The sequence below is a fragment of the Salvelinus sp. IW2-2015 genome, unplaced genomic scaffold (assembly GCF_002910315.2).
Source record: "Salvelinus sp. IW2-2015 unplaced genomic scaffold, ASM291031v2 Un_scaffold4282, whole genome shotgun sequence".
Classification (NCBI taxonomy): domain Eukaryota; kingdom Metazoa; phylum Chordata; class Actinopteri; order Salmoniformes; family Salmonidae; genus Salvelinus; species Salvelinus sp. IW2-2015.
Window position 1 is genome coordinate 68,836 of NW_019945553.1, and position 1,475 is coordinate 70,310.

Below are 1,475 nucleotides of genomic sequence, written 5' to 3' on the forward strand. Positions count from 1 at the left end.
CCGATTTGGTCCTGCCGTACATACCTACACGTACGCTACGGTCACAAGACACAGGCCTCCTTACTGTCCCTAGAGTTTCTAAGCAAACAGCTGGAGGCAGGGCTTTCTCCTATAGAGCTCCATTTTTATGGAATGATCTGCCTATCCATGTGAGAGACGCAGACTCGGTCTCGACCTTTAAGTCTTTATTGAAGACTCATCTCTTCAGTAGGTCCTATGATTGAGTGTAGTCTGGCCCAGGAGTGTGAAGCTAAACGGAAAGGCACTGGAGCAACAATCCGCCCTTGCTGTCTCTGCCTGGCTGGTTCCCCTCTCTCCACTGGGATTCTCTGCCTCTAACCCTATTACAAGTGCTGAGTCACTGGCTTACTGGTACTCTTCCATGCCGTCCCTAGGAGGGGTGCGTCACTTGAGTGGGTTGAGTCACTGACGTGATATTCCTGTCCGGGTTGGCGCCCCACCTTGGGTTGTGCCGTGGCGGAGATCTTTGTGGGCTATACTCGGCCTCGTCTCAGGATGGTAGGTTGGTGGTTGAAGATATCCCTCTAGTGGTGTGGGGGCTGTGCTTTGGGAAAGTGGGTGGGGTTATATCCTGCCTGTTTGGCCCTGTCCGGGGGTATCGTCAGACGGGGCCACAGTGTCTCCCGACCCCTCCTGTCTCAGCCTCCAGTATTTATGCTGCAGTAGTTTATGTGTCGGGGGGCTAGGGTCAGTCTGTTATATCTGGAGTATTTCTCCTGTCTTATCCGGTGTTCTGTGTGAATGTAAGTATGCTCTCTCTAATTCTCTCTCTTTTTCTCTTTCTTTCTTTCTCTCTCTCTGAGGACCTGAGCCCTAGGACCATGCCTCAGGACTAACTGGCCTGATGACTCCTTGCTGTCCCCTGTTCACCTGGCCGTGCTGCTTCTCCAGTTTCAACTGTTCTGCCTGCGGCTATGGAACCCTGACCTGTTCACCGGACATGTTACCTGTCCCAGACCTGCTGTTTTCAAATCTCTAGAGACAGCAGGAGCGGTAGAGATACTCTGAATGATCAGCTATGAAAAGCCAACTGACATTTACTCCTGAGGTGCTGACCTGTTGCACCCTCTACAACCATTGTGATTATTATTATTTGACCATGCTGGTCATCTATGAACATTTGAACATCTTGGCCATGTTCTGTTATAATCTCCACCTGGCACAGCCAGAAGAGGACTGGCCATCCCTCATAGCCTAGTTCCTCTCTAGGTTTCTTCCTAGGTTCTGGCCTTTCTAGGGAGTTTTTCCTAGCCACCGTGCTTCTACACCTGCATTGCTTGCTGTTTGGGGTTTTAGGCTGGGTTTCTGTACAGCACTTTTAATTGATTGGTTACTACATGATTCCATATGTGTTATTTCATCGTTTTGATGTCTTCACTATTATTCTACAATTTAGAAAATATAAAAAATAAAGAAAATGTTTGACCGGTTAGTGTATATTATATATGTTTTCG